General features: G+C 45.0%; 1 protein-coding gene and 1 pseudogene across 2 annotated transcripts in view; one reads left to right on the top strand and one right to left on the bottom strand.

Annotated features, from left to right (window-relative positions):
- Positions 1-19,352, top strand: part of cpb1 (carboxypeptidase B1 (tissue)) — a 102,982-nt gene that overhangs the window by 71,503 nt on the left and 12,127 nt on the right. The gene's annotated exons all lie outside the window — the stretch shown is intronic.
- LOC309508783 (centrosomal protein of 162 kDa-like) lies at positions 75-18,005 on the bottom strand (annotated as a pseudogene). Its single transcript, XR_014211645.1, has 9 exons — positions 17,857-18,005; positions 17,166-17,281; positions 16,899-17,087; positions 15,175-15,360; positions 12,771-12,842; positions 12,545-12,671; positions 12,247-12,457; positions 11,472-11,720; positions 75-356 (listed from the first exon to the last, which is right to left on the bottom strand). The product of XR_014211645.1 is annotated as a centrosomal protein of 162 kDa-like (transcript).

The following is a 19,352-nucleotide window of genomic DNA, read 5'->3' on the forward strand; positions in this document are numbered from 1 at the left end:
GCATTAATTAATGCAGCAGATTTCATTTTCATCAGACAACTGGACAGTTCCATAATGAATTTTGAGTCTTAGTGTCAATTCATAATAAGTATACTTAAGAGCTCATGAGTATCACAAAAAAAAGTTTTTTGGTCTGTTTGCGTCAAAGCTTGGGCCTGGTGGAGCTGTTCTTGCAGAGAGGCCACCTCTGCCTGGAGGGTGCTCTCTTGCTTCTGATGGGCCATCTTCACTTCCTCCAGCTCTGCCTTTAACCTCTGAGTTTGTGATTCAGACAATTCTGATGAGATGGCCTGATTGTTTTGGTTCTTCTCAGCCAAACGCTGCTCCAGATCTGTGATCTGCTGTTCATATTGGAGCTGAAAAAGAAGAGAAGAATATAATGCAAAAAAAAAAAAAAAAAGCAAACATTTTTGAGCTGGCATAAAATAGCATTTAAATTAGGGCTGGGAATCAAAAAAAAAAAAAAAAAAAAACTAATTAATCGCACAATTTGCTGTGATTAATCGTAATTAATCGCATTTCCCCCAAACTTGTAATCATCAATATTTAAACGTAGAATCACTAATTAAATTAAATAACACACAAAAAAAGGTGAAAAAAAGAAAAATGTCCACACAAATTGGACAGAAAATAGCCCTATATTAAAATATTAAACATCAATTTCTATGCAACATAACAATCAGTTCTATACAACATACTCAGACTTAACAGATTTTTTTTTTGACTAATTATCAAAATAAAGTATAGTCATACAAAGCCATTATTACCAGAGCATGTGATCAGAGCAGGTAATTTTACCATTGTTGCCTAGCAGCATGGCTACCAGCTCAGCAAACAGAAGTCTACTACTGAGAAATTTCACGTTATTTTCGTCAATTGCGTTATTTTTTTTTTTTTTATGCGTTAAACATCTCAAATTAATCGCAAATATTAACGCGTTAATTCCCCCAGCCCTAATTAAAATATATCAGTCCTTTAAGTCTAATTGCATCAGGGCTGGGTTATATCGCTTAAAAAAAAAAGTAAATTATATTTAATGAAAAAATTACATTTATTATTTTTATATTTATTTGTTATATTTTATTAATTATATAATAATAATAATATAGTCTTAATGACAGTCTTTAGCAAACTTAATGGACTAATAAAATATGCATTAAAACAATTGCGATTTTCACATTTCACAATATTGATTATTTTACATTACTGTTCGAAAGTTTAGGGTCAACTTTTTTTCAAGAAATGTATAATTTTATTCAGCAAAGATGTATTGAAGTTATGAAAAGTGACAGTAAAGACTTTTACATTGTTACAAAATATTTATATTTCATGTAGCCCTCCCGCCGGGTAGAATCTTATGGCTCACAAGTTAGAAATCTATCTAGGGGATCTTGAATTTACCCACTACCCCGGTAAAGGCACATTCTCTTCAGTCACAGTACAACTATAACCCAGATTGTCAGATTTATGTTTCTTCTTTTCTGAAAATAATAAATAGATAAACCACTACTGTGTTACCTTTAGATAAAAAAAAAAAACCTATTAACAAATCAATTCTTTCCACAGGAAATCACACAAAATTATGGCAGATCAATAAACATGTATTTATTCTTCTCCGGAACTCTTTTCTCTTTTGTTTCTCTTTGAATTACCAAATAATTCAATTTACAGAGTCACAACAATGAATCAACATAACCCCAAAAAGAATAAAATAAAATGTCAATGCAATACTCAAAATCTACCCAGCTGGGATTTTCAGTACACAGACGGCGCGCTAGTTGGAGCTCTTTGATGCAAAACCAGAGTACTCACGAATCAGGACAACAAGAATTCCAGTTGTAGAATAGTAGTCTCAGCCTCAGACGTCACGCCCACGGAACGTTGGCTAAACGTCTGATGCATATGGTACACTTAACTGGAAACTATGGAGTCAATATAGGGCCATATATATCTGCAAAATAAAACAATGTTTTGCAAAAAAAAAAAAATGTTTTGCAAAAAAAAAAATGTTTTGCAAATAAAAATAAGAGTATTGAGAATTTTTTTTGCTTTTTTGCAAGTAAAAAAAAAATTATTGCAAAAGAAAAGTTAACCACTGAGAGAAAAAATAAAGTTTAGCAAAGTAAAACTTCAGCAGCATTGACTTTGCAACACATATTTCCCTTTGCGCTGCTCCTTTAAATCCGCGTTTCAGTCATCCGTGCCTCTGCGGCGCAAGCTTTCCTTTGCGCTTCATTTTTCTTTGCGCCTCGCTTTGTGTCCCTGATTTGACGTGGGGGGAGGGGTCAAGAGGTTGGGGTGTGTACAAGGGACGAAGGCGCGTCCCTCTCGTAACGTCATCAGCGCGAGCCCCAGACTATTATTGTCAATAATACATACCTGTGATCCATCACCCGGGCTGCGTTCCAGTCCAAAATTGTCATGCCCTTCACTCGCTAACTTCCCTCCGTCTCGTTCACTCGGAAGTACGTCATTGCGAGTGCTCACTACTGGCGGAAACTGCAATGGGCTGAATTGGAACGTCCTAAGCCCTTGATCACTTGGAATCAGCTGTGGAGTTGATTTATTATTTACATTTTGTTTCCCTTTAAGAATTTGTTTAATGCAGCATCCAAATGTTTATAGGTGTGTTTGGGTTGTTTTAAATTAAAAATATATATTATTAATATATCATAGAGTTGTCTGTTGTGGTGGTGATTAGATGAGATATGTGGTGACGTCACAATCGTACTGCATTGTGGGACATATAGGTGCCTGAAGTGTACATTGAAGCAGACTCGCTCCCTCGGTCAAAATCGAGGGAACGAGGGTCTGTCCATATAAACTTCCCTCGTCCACTTCACGAAGTGGAACGCACTTCAAAATGGCGGCAGGGATTCCCCCAAGGGGAAGTGCTTAGGGAAGTTCGCAAGTGCGTGTCTAAAAGTGGACTGGAACGCAGCCCTGCATGTCTCTGCTCCGCCATTTCGATCGATCCAGTCGGTCTGGGGCTCGCGCTGATGACGTTACGAGAGGGACGCGCCTTCGTCCCTTGTACACACCCCAACCTCTTGACCCCTCCCCCCACGTCAAATCAGGGACACAAAGCGAGGCGCAAAGAAAAATGAAGTGCAAAGGAAAGCTTGCGCCGCAGAGGCACGGATGACTGAAACGCGGATTTAAAGGAGCGGCGCAAAGGGAAATATGTGTTGCAAAGTCAATGCTGCTGAAGTTTTACTTTGCTAAACTTTATTTTTTCTCTCAGTGGTTAACTTTTCTTTGGCAATATATTTTTTTTTACTTGCAAAAAAGCAAAAAAAAATCTCAATACTCTTATTTTTATTTGCAAAACATTTTTTTTTTTTTGCAAAACATTTTTTTTGTTTGCAAAACATTGTTTTATTTTGCAGATATATATGGCCCTATATTGACTCCATAGGAAACACTTCAGGAATGTCGAAGTCGTCATCTGATTGGTTGAATTTTATCGGATTTCCGGGGGGCGCGAGTGTCGTGTTTATTTTCGGTCCGCCGGGAAACAAATGTCATGACGCCAAAACCCCTCGTGGAAGAAGAAAGCCGTTGTTTTTACAACTGAGACAATGAGCGCTTACCACGATCAACTAAACGCTGTATTTTCAAAAGTATGTGAAGTTCGCGGCTCCATTGATGCAGTAAACTTGCACAAGGATCTTGAATGAATAATTTATTAGATGCACGCCGGTCTGTTATTGTAGGGACATCAACATTATATTGTCACGCCCCTAAATATGACGCGGTACAAAACAAACTGTGATTGGTTGTGTTACATGTCAGTCAAACGTCCTCTTGGGCGGTCCTTGGCCAAGAAATGCTGCGATAGAGTCCAGACCTTCTGCCGTCAGTCTGAAGGTCTGGCTATGCGAGACTAGTAGAATAGTAACCTCGAATCCTTACTCCTCGCCCAGATGATAAACAGCATCCATGATGACACATCCCACAACGACGCTTGAGTGGATCTCAATGAACTCCTCCCTTCTTGAACTGGTTAGATGCAACCGCGAAAATCAATATAGATCTCCCGATTTCGACGATCTCTCAGTGTTAAAGAAAAATAAACACACACTTAACGTGCACTCTCAACTAGATAGACCACTGCAGAGCTTATTCCCAAAATGAACCAAATAAAACACGGGTATTTTCTTCCGGATTTCAAACGACTTATTATAACTTAAACTGCAATAGGCTACTGCACTCAAGAAATTAAACTCGGGAATATTCTTCCGGGTGATTTCACAATCTAAAACTAATAAAATAAAGCAATGTAAAGATAGAAAATAACAAGGAATCTCTCACGTGCGCTCCTCGTGCTAGATCTCCTCCTCACGCGAAACGGAAATGCACAGTCTCTCACCGAACTCTCTCAAAATGTTCGTTTTTTCGTGCTGCAAACTGATTTGTGACACTTTCACAGTTCACACCAATCTCTCGCGCAAACTTTCATCACCAAACGGCACTCAAAAAATGTCCGTGAACATTGATTTCTCTCAGCTGTCAGCCGAACTGCCACTCATCCGTGAGAGAGAGAGAGCAAAAAAAAACTGCATTTCCTCTCTCATCCCCTGCACCTCGACCTTTTTCAGGGGTCAAAGTACACAGTTCTCATCGTCAGACTGACGCTCTCAGAAAACACAATTAAATGCAACCATTTATGATTTGTTCTCTTACGAGAGGTCTCTCGTACTGCGTAAGATATCTTACGCTAGGGGAAAATCCTTTTCCGCGAGATATTGAAGCCAAAAATTATCCTTAATTTTGTAATAATGCAAAACGCGTTGCAGCAGCAATGCAGACATAGGCGAGACAGCTCGTGCGCCTATTGGCTGCTCTGCGGCAACTGCAGCAGCCTATCGAGCGAGGCCTGGCGTGACGTCAGACCCAATCAGGGCACTTCGCGCCCGCTGCGTCACGTCCCGCCGAAATGGGTGTGGTCTAGGCCTATAAATATCGCTCGCAGGCAGCTATTATCTGATTTTTCATCCTTCAAGCGAAGCACACGCATCGCTGGAGCTGGATTAGAAGCCGCGCCGTCGAGAGAGAGCACCTTCAGCGGGACGAGTCACTGAAGTCGCTGGCCGCGCTGCCTTCCTGCTGCGCTTTCCGGCGCTTATATCCTTCTCTTTTTATTACACTGTATTTCTGTGTGTGTGTGTCGCCGCCGCGACACACATTTCTAAAAGAGCTAGCGTCTTTTTAAAGATGCCTTCCTGCGGCTCGTGCAGAGCCACACTCAGCGACGGGGACCGCCACGTGATCTGCGTTTCCTGCCTGGGTGAGGAACATGCAGCTCTCGCGCTCGCTGACGGCGGATGCCCTCACTGCGAGCTGATGGCAATGGCGACTCTGAGGACTCGCCTAGCCGTCTTCACCGAGACTGCTCCCCCGCCCGCCGCGGCGTCGCGCCGTAAAAAGCGCCGTGCCCAGCGGGCCCCGGAACCCTCCCTCAGCCGCCAAAGCTCGCCGGTTCGCCCGCTTGCTTCCCCGGCTTCTTCTGTTTCGCTTCCTGACGGACAGCGGCCGCCGTCTGCCGCCGCTTCCGTTGATATCGCGGATGAGGAAGCCCTGCTGGGAGAGGATGATTCCTGCTCTATCCTGGCGTCAGGCAGTGAGGATTGGGCGGGCTCTGAGGACCCCGCACCCCCTGCCCGCACGTCGTCAGGCAAGAGAGCTTCAATTGAGACGGAACTCATGCGAGTACTCGCACAGGCCGCGGCGAGCCTCGGCCTCGAGTGGTCTTCGCCTGAGCAGCCCGCTCACAACCGGCTGGATGGATTTTTCCTGCCTGGGGAGCACGCTTCGCCTGCGTCCAGACCGGCGCCCTTTCTTCCTGAGTTACACGAAGAAGTCGCCAAGTCCTGGAGTGCCCCCTATTCTGCTAGAGTGCGTCCTGCTGTTTCTTTGGCATTCTCCGCCGTTGACGATGCCAAGAACAAAGGATACCTCTCGCTGCCGCCGGTTGAAGAGGCGATAGCGGCCCACTTATGCCCGCCCTCCGCTGGACGGCGCGCTAAGCCGGCCCTACCCTCTAAAGCTTGCCGCACGACGTCAAGCTTGCTCCACCGCGCTTTCTCCGCCGCCGGGCAAGCTGCGTCAGCGTTGCACACCATGGCAACGCTCCAGATCTTCCAGGCCGATCTCCTCCGTAAGCTGGATGAGGAAGGACTTAAGGAGTGCCACGGACCTCGCTCTTCGTGCTACTAAGTCCGCAGCACAAGCCATTGGACGGACTATGGCTTCTCTCACCGTGTCTGAGAGACATCTCTGGCTGACGCTCTCGGAAATGGCCGAGTCTGAACGCACCGCGTTCCTCGACGCCCCGCTTTCCGCCACAGGCCTCTTTGGATCCTCCGTCAAGGATTTCGCGGAGAGATTCGCAGAGGTACAGAAAGCGTCTCAGGCTATGAAGCACTTCCTCCCGAAGCGCTCCAGCTCTGCAGCAGGCCGTGCGAAACCGTCTGCTCAGAGCTCACAGCCACAGCCACCGTCCACTGCCTCCACTTCACAGCGCCGCCAGGCCAGAAGCGCGAGACCGCGCTCCCGCTCATCCGGTCGCCGCCCCGCAGGACGCGGCTCGCGACCTAGGATCAGGGTGAAGCCCGAGGCCCCGAAGTCGTCCTAGCACAGCTAGGAAAACGACGGTGTTCCAGTCCCGCTGCGGCCGGACTCACATCAAAGCTATTCGCTCGTCCAGTTCCAGAAAATGTGACTGTTCCAGTGTTTTCTGCAGCCAACAAGTCGGTTCTGTCACCCGCTTGCCTGCACACAAATGCCGTTTTCACGGCTACCCAGATAAATCCCCAAAAGAGTGTATTTTCTGGTGTCCCGGCCACGGCCGATGGTGTTTCATGTGTAGTAAGAATGCCCACTGCCCAGTGCCCATCCCTACACACAAGCACAGCCTGTCACACAGGGCTCGCGCACATAAAACCGACTCAGATCGGTTGCGCTTCAAACATGGTGAACGTGCCCACTGCCCAGTGCCCACTAACACCACGTTATGCATGTCTCACGGTTTCTGTAAAAACGAAACCAACGTGCACTCCCGCGCCCACATCCACACATAGACCCGCTGTCCCGCGCCCACATCCACACATAGACATGACAGTTCCCACGGGAACCGCCCTGCCCTCCCCCTCGCGGTTAACCACCGCAGAGGAGTCGAGCGCGGGCAATCTGCCCGCTGTCATCAGCGCGCCCCATGCCTCAAATGGCATGCCTCGCTGCGGCGCGTCTGTCCCGCTCAAGAGATTTCAGAAGATGCTAGGTCTCATGGCCTCAGCATCGTCAGTGCTCCAGCTGGGTCTGCTCCGCATGCGCCCGCTGCAGTTTTGGCTGAAAGCGCGAGTCCCACGCGAAGCGTGGGCACCCGGTTTGCTTCGCCTCGGGGTCAATCAGAAATGCGTTACAGCTCTGAAACCCTGGAAAGCGAACGACTGGTACCAATCAGGTGTAAGCCTGGGGACTTCCTCGAGGGTGAAAGTGGTGTCCACGGACGCGTCCACCTCGGGATGGGGAGCGCTCCTCGAGGGCAGACCGTTCTTCGGCCAGTGGTCAGAACGGGAGAAGCTCCTGCACATAAACTGCCTCGAAATGCTGGCAGTAGACAACGCGCTGACGCGTTTTTGTCCCCAAATAAAAGGTCACCACGTCTTGGTCCGTTCGGACAACATGTCTGTGGTGTCCTACATAAATCGCCAGGGCGGCATCAGATCCGAGAAACTGAACAGGCTGGCAGAACGCCTCCTGGTATGGGCTCAGTGCAACCTGCGCTCGCTCAGAGCAGCGCACGTGCCAGGGATCTTGAATTTAGGACCAGACAGACTGTCCAGGAACAATGTTCCGGCAGGCGAGTGGTCTCTACACCCACAGACAGTCCAACTGCTGTGGAAGAAATTCGGCAGAGCGGAAGTGGACCTGTTTGCGTCTCAAGAAAACGCTCACTGTCAAGAATTTTTCTCCAAGAGCAGGAGCGCGCTGGCCCATGTGTGGCCCCGCCGCCCGCTCTATGCTTTTCCCCCCGTCTCTCTCCTGCCTCAGGTGATAGAACGGATCAGGGAAGAAGGATGCTCAGTACTGCTGGTAGCACCGTTCTGGAAAAACCAACCTTGGTTCCCAGCCGTGATGCAGTTAGCAAGTACTGCCCCGTGGCCAGTACCAGTGAGGAGAGATCTCCTCTCACAGGCCCGCGGCTCGATCTGGCATCCTCACCCGGAACTATGGTCCCTTCATGTCTGGGCCATCAACGGGTACATGTTGGACTCCCTAAAGGAGTATTAAACACGATCACGCAGGCTAGAGCTCCGTCTACAAGACGACTCTATTCTTCGAAATGGTCAGTGTTTTCGGGCTGGTGCACAGCCCGTGGTGTGTCACCCACAAACTGTGATGTGACAGAGGTGCTTTCCTTCCTACAAGAGCTGTTGGATGGGGGCAGGGCCCCCTCCACGCTCAAAGTTTATGTGGCGGCTATAGCAGCGTTCTCAGAAACAACGCTTGGTCAGTCAATAGGAAGGAACGATTTAGTCATCCGCTTCCTTAGAGGAGCTAAGAGACTGAATCCTCCCAGACCTCCCTCAGTCCCCGTATGGGACCTTTCTACGGTTCTGGAAGCCATGAAAGGTGCGCCATTTGAGCCTTTACAGTCAATCGATTTGAAACACCTGTCTTTCAAAACGGTGTTTTTGCTGGCTCTCGCTTCAGTGAAGCGCATTGGGGATCTGCACGCGCTCTCTGTGAGCGCGGCGTGCATGGAGTTTGGGCCCAATGACTCAAAAGTTATACTCAAACCTAAGCACGGTTATGTTCCAAAATCCCTCAACACACCGTTTAGGGCGCAGGTTATCTCCCTGTCAGCCCTACCGGTCCCTGATGAGGAAAGAGACGCGAGCCTCCTTTGCCCAGTCAGGGCATTACGAGCTTATGTGTCTCGCTCATCTGTTTTCAGACAGACGGAACAGCTCTTTGTTTCGTTTAGCGGACGTTCTAAGGGACTAGCCGCGTCGAAACAGAGCCTATCCAGATGGATAGTTGATGCTATAGAGCTGGCATACGCCTCCAAGGGCATGCAGTGCCCTTTGGGTATCAGAGCGCACTCCACGAGAGGCATGGCCTCTTCGTGGGCCTGGTCAAGTGGGATTGCCTTGCAAGATATTTGTATGGCGGCAGGCTGGGCCTCCCCGTCTACATTTATAAGGTTTTATAACCTAGAGGTTCCCGCCCTGCAGGCCAGGCTGCTGTCGGTCTAAACTACCAGTATTATCTGACCTGATGCGATCAGCTCAGAATGCTGCGTTTGCTGAGCACAGCTCAATGTTCGACAGTATAAAGCTGGGCAAACTGTGTAAGACCCACATTTTTCCCCATCAGTTCAGGCCGTACCCCGCCCTGTCTGTATGATGAAATTTGCGTCCCATCGACGCTACTTTATGTGGAAAAGTGAGGCTGCACCCCTCCCTCTTCCCGGACTCCCTGTGATTTCACTGAGTGATTGTGCACTATATGTACCCCGGGCTTTCGCCCTTGGGTCTTTGGTGTCAGATCTCAGCATGCACGGCGTTTTACATTGGGTCCCCTAGCGTAAGATATCTTACGCAGTACGAGAGACCTCTCGTAAGAGAACGTACTCGGTTACTAACGTAACCTCGGTTCTCTCTAGAAGAGGGAACGAGTACTGCGTATCTTGCCGTGCATGCACACGCTCTGGTTGCTTCGATGATGAAAAACAAGATAATAGCTGCCTGCGAGCGATATTTATAGGCCTAGACCACGCCCATTTCGGCGGGACGTGACGCAGCGGGCACGAAGTGCCCTGATTGGGTCTGACGTCACGCCAGGCCTCGCTCGATAGGCTGCTGCAGTTGCCGCAGAGCAGCCAATAGGCGCGCGAGCTGTCTCGCCTATGTCTGCATTGCTGCTGCAACGCGTTTTGCATTATTACAAAATTAAGGATAATTTTTGGCTTCAATATCTCGCGGAAAAGGATTTTCCCCTAGCGTAAGATATCTTACGCAGTACTCGTTCCCTCTTCTAGAGAGAACCGAGGTTACGTTAGTAACCGAGTACGTTTTCATTTACACACACATATCTGGAAAAAAAACTTTTATAAACATGTCTCATATGAACATGAGAGAGACAAAAAAACTAAGTCCATCAACACTTTGTTTGCGTATGAATACAATTTCAGGACCAACTACAAATAATTAAATTATCTTATTTATAAAGAAATGAAATGACAGGTATACATTTAGAAAACCCAAAACATTTTTCCTAGGTCTCTACATTCAAATAAAAGTTGTTTTTTAAATTATATTCATCAAGGAATCCTGAAAAAATGTATCACAGTTTCCACAAAAAATATTAAGCAGCACAACCATTTTCAGCATTGATGATAATATGAAATGTTTCTTGAGCAGCAAATCAGCATATACAGTAAGAGTGATTTCTGACACTCAAGACTGGAGTACTGTAATTTTTTTCAAATAAATGTAGTCTTGATGAGAATTAAGAGGATCCTTTCAAAATATATATATAAAAAAAATCTTACTGACCCTGAACTTTTGAACGGTTATGTATATAAGCAAATATATAGTGAATTTTCAATATATCACCAAGCCTAACTTTGCTTCGGTTTCTATTTCTATTTCCAAACTTCTAGTCATGAGGGCACACAGCAGGGTTTAGAAATGAGAGAAATAATGCCACTCTGAAAGCATATTATAGGTCATGTGCACTTAAGACTTAAAATAGAAACCTAATTTTCTTGACAAACTTGTTTTTCTGGAAATCGATCAATCCAGCTGTGTGCTCTGGTAAATAACAGACTTGGAAAAAAGAAAAGTATTTGAGTTGCTTTTTCCCATATTAATTAAGGACACACAGCACTTCAGTCATACCCCTTTTCCACCAAGGCAGTGCTGGTGCCGGTTTGGAGCCGGTGTCTACTCGCGAACCAGTTCTTTGTGTTTCGACAGCCAAAGAACCGGTTCTCGGCCAGGAAAATTGGTTCCAAAGCAACACCAACTCTTTGCTGGACTAGAACCGTTCTTTTACGACGTCATGCTTACGTCGGGGGCTGGGGGCGGGGTTATTGTCGAACTTCTTCTCGAACGTAACCTCCGCCTATAGTAATCCAGACGAGCAGCACAAATGTGTTCTAAACGTCTTCTTCTGACCCCAATATAGGATCGCAAAGCCAGGAGAAACATTTGCAGAAAGACGATGTAGTCCGCCATTGTAATTGTTATGCTTGAAGTTGGCGCAAGCGTTTCTAGGAAAGCTAAGCTAGGCTATGGCAACGTACACAGTGACGTAACGACGTCGTTCGCTGGGCTCTCTAGTCAGTGGAAAAACAAACAGGTTCTGAGAAGGTTCGCAAGTTGAACCAACAACGTTTAATGCTTTGACACAAAATTCCGTGTGACCTTCAGTACTGAATCTAAATCTGATATGAGTACCTTGATTCTGTGATACTGTTGTTCCATTGCTCTGAGACTGCGTTTGGCTGCTTCATCGCGGCCCTCTAGCTCCGCCTCCAGTCGATGTACACGTCTCTCCAAAAGAGCCGCTGTCTGGGAGGACTGAGGGGCAGTTTGGGGATGGATGTCAAATCCGTCAACTTCTGCACTGGCAGACGCAGCGGCCAAGATCAGGGCTGGCAGGGAGTTTGGATGCCTCCGTTTCAAGAGCTCTTCCATCTGTTTGAGCTGAGAGTGGAAATGCCAACATGAGTGAAAGATGGAACAGAATCTAAGAAGTTCTATTACTGATGCAGCCATTAATAAATATTACAAGACACTCAGGAGGTGGAAATCGAAATTCATTCATGACTTTTTTTGGCATTATTCATTCTTTATTTTTAGATAGATACAGAAACAGTGACATGAAACTATTAAGGGGTTTGTGAAATGTTGCAAGCCAAACTCAAACCTACATAAGCAACACGGCTCAAACAATAGAAAAAGAGTGCTAACCACTGAGCCAATTCAATACAAAGTTGTTAATTTAGTTGCAGATGCACATCAGACAAAGAAAGGAGTTTAACATAAAGAGGAGGTCTTAAGGAGAAGGTGGGTGGAAAACCGACTACCCGGATGGTCTGCTACTCACGGACACGGTTGAATAATTCCAGCTCTTAGGAAATAGAGTGCAAAGAAGAACGTGCCCTGAATGAAATGTACCTGCAGAACAAGGCAACAAGAATATCTGGAGAGGGAGAAAGCTGTTTCCGACCTGTCGTTCCAGGTCCTGGATTCTTTTAGCTTCACCCGCCCTTTCCTTTGTCTTTCTCTGTTGCTCATTGGCCCTCTTGCGACTCGGAGTCTGGATGCATCTTTGTCCAGTAGCTCCTGGTTCTCAGCATACCACTGCAGTCTTTTCTTCATCTTTGCAACCTCATCCCGATGCTTTTCCTGGAGCATCTTTAGCTCGAAACCTTTATCACCTGCCAGAAACTTACTTCTGTCAATATGACAATTACATCGCCAAAAATAGACTGTTGCCATAACACTTCCATATCTGAGGCTCTTACCTGAAGTACAGACAGCCTGAACTCTGGCAAGGTCTCGTTCTTTCCTCATCATCTCCAGATCTACATGCAGGGCTTGTTTCTCCTGTTTTAACCTGTGGATCTCATCTTGCAGTCTTTCCTCCTTCTTCTAAACAGAAAGACTTTGCATCAGAAGCGCATGTAAAATGCAGTCTAGGTAGGCAGCTGGTTTTGGAACAGATCTGTTGATATTATGTATTTCTCTTACCTGTGCAGCTTGTACCTGACTTGTCAACTCTGCAATACTAAAGTTTTGGTCAGCAATGCACATATTCTGAACCTATTTGTAGCATATGAATACTAATGACCACAATGCAAATATATTCAGCGCATGTATTACATTGAATATAGTTCCAGATAAGAATTAATTGGATTTGGTTTCTGGAAAGGCCACAAGTTCTTCTGTAATTACAGGAAATGTGAGAATGCACCGAATATTCGGCCACCAAAAATTTTCGGCCGAAAATGGCCCAAAAGGGCATTTTCGGTTTTCGGCCGAAAGACTTTTATCACCGAAACAATACGGCCGAAATGTTCTGATGACGCAAACAGCAGATGATACCGCGACTTGCACGTGCTTGTCTGAAGCAACATATCTGCGGTGTGGACGTATTTCAATATATCTGAGAGTGACCCACGGACAGCGATTTTTAAAACACAGACATCCCAAGTCTTCCGGAAGTTCCGGGAGTCTCCCGCGTATTGATAGCGGCTCCCTGATGCCCGCAAATTAGTTTAAAGGTAGGGTAGGTAATCCTGTTCAGAAACACTTTTTTTTATACTGGGTGAAATGGTCCTTCCATCCTGATAGTAGTCAATACATTATGTGTTTAGAAAAAGGAATGAAAAAAATCAGACCTCTGTAGCAGCTGCAGGACAGTAAAAACTCTGACCAATCACTGCCATTCGGTGCGAATGTAAAGAACCAATCAGATGCCTTCATGTCTCGTGCCCGCCCCGAGCCCCACTGCGCGTGCTGCCCGGCGTGCACTCATCACATGTCACCGTTCCCGGAAATATTCAGCTCAAAGCACCTGCATATGCAGTCAGCGAAGGCAAACAAGGCAAAAACTACTTCCTCGGACCCTGCCCGCGCTCTTGAACGACCTCCTCTGCTTCGCCCTCAACCCCGGACCTGTCCTCGAACCGACGATGCGGTACTTGTCTCCGGACTCGGAGTGTACGTTAGTCTTCATTAGAGTCAACAATGTTTTCATCATGGAAACTCTTACATGCAAAACACCGTATATGAATCTTACACGAAATTCATCTTCATCGCAGTGTAACTGATGGTAATGGAAAAACGTGTATCAATGCAACCTGTTTTTAGTTTTGCCTTATAAATATAGCTCGTTACCGAATGAAACTTTACCATTATCGATATGGTAGCTTGATAGTGAGTACTAAAAGAAATCTTATTTGTTTATATTCATAGTGATAAAGTTAGGTATTTTATTACATGTGATTCTGACATGATGTCACTGTATGTACTGCGCTCCTTCCTCTCCACTCGTCTCAGGTAATAAATGCGTCTTGTTCCAGCCTGAGCGTTTGGCGTCGCGCGTTCATGTGTTTTGGGGGCGTGGCTTTGGAAGGAGCTCAGAAGGGAGGGGGTGGAGTGAATGGAAATAATGAGCTGTGTTTATTGCAGATTAAAAGGTCTACAGTCACTCGATTTTTATATTTTCTTTTTCAGAGTACTTACATTTTAATTATGTATTGGTATATAAAGACAGTTTAAACAAATTTGGAATGTTTTTTTTTTTAGAAAAATGATTACCTACCCTACCTTTAAATCTCCCGGAATCGCGAGCGAGCATGAGCGCGCATACGTAGCGCGCGCGCGGCAGATAGAGGGAGCGAGAGACCTTGCGTGTGTGTGCAGAGCAGCCGTCATTTATCAGAGGTGTGTGTTTACCTTAGCTGTTTATGGTTTTTGCAACTCACGTCCATGAGCATATAGCTGCAGATATTATTATGGGCTATGGCAGTTTTGACCTAAATGCACTTTGTTTTTATGAGAGAACATTTCATTTTTAAACCTTTCTGCAGGCCAGTAGGCTTTTACATTATTATTTAATGTATGTACACATGAGTGGGGTCAAGTTAAACATTTAATTTTATACTTTGCAATGTGCTAAATAAATATTTGCATAACATTTTAATTGATTTATTCTTTGAAACTTTAATATTAATTTATGCAATGCCTTGATTATAGTAAAGTTAGTACACAGTCATAGCCATAAATGCAATGGTACTAATAATTGGCATAATTTATTTCGGTGTTTCGGTTTTCGGCCTTAGTTTCCTCTTTTTCGGTTTCGGCCAAGAATTTTCATTTCGGTGCATCCCTAGTAATTACCAACGTTTTTCTAAATTCTGAGTAGTATTAGTGTCATTTCAAATAACTGTGTTTAATTATGCACCCCATTATGCTGAAATGGTGTATAATGATCTAAAAAATGAGAGGCTACAGAGTCTTGTGTTGTATCATTCATTGACATTTGTAAGATCTCACCATAAAAAAGAGATCTAGGACAAGGGATAATAAATTATAAATAAATTATAATAAATGCACGTTCATGCAAGCCATGTTTCAGGATGGCTTATTCTAATATATGCCTAAAAATTAGCAAAGTTGGAGAGACAGAGAGACTCACCTGATGGTAACCCTGAATCAGAGTCTCCTGTTCCTTCATCTCTTTCTCTATGAGCTTGAGTTTCTCTTCAGTCACAGGGTCTGAAGCTTCGCCAAAACTCCACTTTCGTCTGTTACTTGCCTCCTCGGCATGGTGTAGCTATGGAATAATAAATGTAACAGCTTAGAACCTAAGCTTGAGAAATTACAGGGAATTGTTTACGGGGTTTTTTTATTTTTATAATAGTGTAGCTTTTACATTTAAAGCTTTTCTTTTTGTGACTTTGCTACATTGTTTGTTTGTTTTTTTTGTTTTTTTATGTAACAATTGCATAAGCCTTTCAACAGAGTGGGCAGAGATGTACGGTCTTCCTCTCAGTCAATCTCAAACAGCTTTGGTAAGTCCAAATCAATAAGCCGGTTCATTTAGACAGGTTCACAAGAATGGTTATAAAACAAAACAAATTTACTTGAATCATAATGTATTTGTGTAGCAAATTAACATCTTTAGTTGCAGGTTAATATGGCTGTTTATCACAATGATTTCACTATGACAGGTAATTGTGATTATTAATTTAATTGTATTTTTTCTTCATGTCAGTTAGAGGTTCCCCTTATTCCAAATGTGGAAAAACAATTTCAAGTTGGTAACCTGCCAAAAACATTTAGTGCTGAACACAGAGCTTGTTGTGCTCTCAGACCGTATTTGAAAAATCCAAGAGTCAATTATGGGGCATTCACATAACACACTATTGCACTGGATAGGGCACTTAACTCAAACAGTAGAGTGATGCACTAGCAGAGCCAGGTTGTGTGAAAATGTATCTGATCATAGGAAATATATGAACTAAGAAAATGTATCTACTGAAAATGTAAGATGCTTTCCATAAAAGCATTTGCCAAATACATAAATCTAAATAGAAAGCCATAAAAATGGTGTTTGTCATCAATTACTCTTATGTTGTTCCAAACCCATTAGACTTTCGTTCATCTTCGAAAAACAAATTAAGATATTTTTAGTGAAATTTTTGAGTAAAGTCTATTCACCCAAAGCTCTGACAGTTCAAAAGGTTTTTAAAGAGTAAATATATAAATTCATCATACGAATTAATATATAAACAATGATTAGCTAACATACATAGAGCACTCAAATATGGTTAACGCAAGCTCAAACATGCTTGCTTAAAACAATTGAGCTTTGCTCTTGTGCACAAAGCGAGCATGCTTGAGCTTCTGTTTACCAAATTTGAGTGCTCTATGTACATTCGCTTAGCAATGTTTATATGTGAATAAAAACATAAATGAAATCTGTTCATTACATAAATCGATCCGTGTTTCATTAAACCACTCAATTCATATGGCTTTGTTTTACGATCTCTTTATGAACGTTTTGAAGCTTTACAGCCTTTCAATGGAGGGACAGAATTCTCTCAGATTTTACTACAAATATCTTCATTTGTGTTCCGAAGATGAACGCAAGTCTTATAGGTTTGAAACAACACGAGGGTGAGTAATTGATGACAGAATTATCATTTTTGGGTGGACTATCCCTTTAAGTCCTCAGTCATAATTATGAAGAGGTAGAACAGACAGAACACACAAAATTACCCACTGGTAATGTCGAGCCATGGTAAAACTATCCACCAAACAATGAAATTTCCTTATATTCTAAAGCTTTACAACTACACAAGAGCTTACCTTGCTCTGTAACATATAGTTCTCCTGTCTGAGTGCTGCTAGCTCTTGCTTGTGCTCCTCTTGTAACTGGGTTTCCCTCAGATGGAGCTCTCTCTCTTTTTGGGCGAGCTGAAGACGGAAACGCTCCCGTGATGAGCGCTCCTGCTGAAAGGGCATACCATCATCCATATTCTCTTGCATCACCTCACGCTGACAGACACACAGAACAGGTGGTTAATGAGCTGGAGGATTTGATCCAATGCTCTGATTCAGTCCCAGTTAACTCACTCCTGTCACTGCTTCTGGTGTGATCCTGCTGGCTTCAACCTGATGCTGTAGAAATGTAGCAAAGGACTGCACGGATGTCACCAGTTCACTGCTTAGCCTTAAACTCGTGTCTAAACCTGTAAGGGCTGCAAAAAATGAAAAAAGACAGATGACCATTTATTATCAAGCAAGCAGATATGGCTGTGAATTTACAAAGAATAGTCAGATTTAAAAAAGAAAAGATTTTACATATTTTTAGGACCACTATTATTAGACTTTTATTTTGCATTGTGACATTATTTGCATAACAATTAAGACTATTTAAGATAATTAGGTGTTCCCCCTAATTTCTCATTGCATCACAAAACTCCAATAACTCAATAACTATCTTCTTCATTTTGGTAAATATTGATATTTGTGATTAATTGTAGTCAAATTGGCTAATTAATCTATATTTAATGCAATTAAAATTGCCTACTTCTATATATATTTATTGCATTAATGTAATGAGCATGAGTTTTTTGCATTACAGTAGACCATATTTAAGTTATGTCAACTGTCATGAAAATGTTAAAATTCAATGAAAATAAGGAAAATGTATCAATAAATGATTAAAAAATTACTGAAAATAAGCTACATTTTCTTCATGCAAAATATAATTTTGTTTATTTTTTTCACACAGGTTTGGTGAGGTTAACCCAGGTACAGGTACCTTTGAATGTTTGTGTTTGACTGAGGTTGAGAGTTTTTTTTTAGGGTCTGGTTCTGAGCTTTTCTCTGTGTTAATGGAGATGGAGGTTTAGCAGCTTGGCCGGTTCTGCTGGTTGCAGGTCCTCTGGGTAACAGTCTGCTCTCAGGTTTTTTGGCCCTTGTTGATGGAACAGGAGTTCTCTTACGAGAGGTCTCTCGTACTGCGTAAGATATCTTACGCTAGGGGAAAATCCTTTTCCGCGAGATATTGAAGCCAAAAATTATCCTTAATTTTGTAATAATGCAAAACGCGTTGCAGCAGCAATGCAGACATAGGCGAGACAGCTCGCGCGCCTATTGGCTGCTCTGCGGCAACTGCAGCAGCCTATCGAGCGAGGCCTGGCGTGACGTCAGACCCAATCAGGGCACTTCGCGCCCGCTGCGTCACGTCCCGCCGAAATGGGCGTGGTCTAGGCCTATAAATATCGCTCGCAGGCAGCTATTATCTGATTTTTCATCCTTCAAGCGAAGCACACGCATCGCTGGAGCTGGATTAGAAGCCGCGCCGTCGAGAGAGAGCACCTTCAGCGGGACGAGTCACTGAAGTCGCTAGCCGCGCCGCCTTCCTGCCTTCCTGCCTTCCTGCTGCGCTTTCCGGCGCTTATATCCTTCTCTTTATTACTCTGTATTTGTGTGTGTGTGTCGCCGCCGCTACACACATTCTAAAAGAGCTAGCGTCTTTTTAAAGATGCCTTCCTGCGGCTCGTGCAGAGCCACACTCAGCGACGGGGACCGCCACGTGATCTGCGTTTCCTGCCTGGGTGAGGAACATGCAGCTCTCGCGCTCGCTGACGGCGGATGCCCTCACTGCGAGCTGATGGCAATGGCGACTCTGAGGACTCGCCTAGCCGTCTTCACCGAGACTGCTCCCCCGCCCGCCGCGCCGTAAAAAGCGCCGTGCCCAGCGGGCACCGGAACCCTCCCTCAGCCGCCAAAGCTCGCCGGTTCGCCCGCTTGCTTCCCCGGCTTCGTCTGTATCGCTTCCTGACGGACAGCGGCCGCCGTCTGCCGCCGCTTCCGTTGACATCGCGGATGAGGAAGCCCTGCTGGGAGAGGATGATTCCTGCTCTATCCTGGCGTCAGGCAGTGAGGATTGGGCGGGCTCTGAGGACCCCGCACCCCTTGCCCGCACGTCGTCAGGCAAGAGAGCTTCCATTGAGACGGAACTCATGCGAGTACTCTCACAGGCCGCGGCGAGCCTCGGCCTCGAGTGGTCTTCGCCTGAGCAGCCCGCTCACAACCGGCTGGATGGATTTTTCCTGCCTGGGGAGCGCGCTTCGCCTGCGTCCAGACCGGCGCCTTTTCTTCCTGAGTTACACGAAGAAGTCGCCAAGTCCTGGAACGCCCCCTATTCTGCTAGAGTGCGTCCTGCTGTTTCTTTGGCATTCTCCGCCGTTGACGATGCCAAGAACAAAGGATACCTTTCGCTGCCGCCGGTTGAAGAGGCGATAGCGGCCC

The sequence above is a fragment of the Leuciscus leuciscus genome (genome assembly GCF_965113295.1).
Source record: "Leuciscus leuciscus genome assembly, chromosome: 11".
NCBI classification, from domain to species: Eukaryota; Metazoa; Chordata; class Actinopteri; order Cypriniformes; family Leuciscidae; genus Leuciscus; species Leuciscus leuciscus.